Below are 632 nucleotides of genomic sequence, written 5' to 3'. Positions count from 1 at the left end.
GAAGTTGTCTGGGTTGAATCTCCTTTTATATTATTTTTGGGGGTCCACGTGACTTTACTGGCGATTGATTCTGAGAACCGCAGGTGGTGTTTACGTGTGCAAGTTATGCGAGGAATGTGGTTCGTTGTTAGGGTGGAATATTCTCGAATATGTGGCGTCGTTCCACTCGATTTAGTTTTTATCGCCCTTTGTTCCAGTGAGTCTGGATGTTTGTTCAATGGGTTACAATGTAGTTGTTATTTGTGAACTTTAATGGATGCAGGTGTTCTTCGACTTCGCGTCGTTCTGCTTGATTTATTGGGGTGGAAGTTTCTCGACTCGAGATGACGTCAATGGTTGAGCGTGAGAAATGTATTCTCCGTCGCAATAGATGTTTCGATTGCGGTGACGAGATTCCTACAGAATGGATGATACCCTTGGATGATTTCAAATGTTTTGAGTGGATGACATTGCTGAAAGAGAACGAAAACCTAAAATATGATGATTTAGTTTCATGCATTGAGTTCTTGAGCATTAGAGGTGTAGAGATTGACGATGTTAAGCCACACGATCAATTTTGTAACTTGATTTCATTTCTTAAATCAAAATCAGATGAAGATGAAGCATATTATGATTTGAAGTTGCACGAGCAG

This window comes from Arctopsyche grandis, chromosome 10 (genome assembly GCF_051622035.1).
Source record: "Arctopsyche grandis isolate Sample6627 chromosome 10, ASM5162203v2, whole genome shotgun sequence".
NCBI lineage: Eukaryota > Metazoa > Arthropoda > Insecta > Trichoptera > Hydropsychidae > Arctopsyche > Arctopsyche grandis.
Note: the sequence above shows the minus strand (reverse complement) of the source record.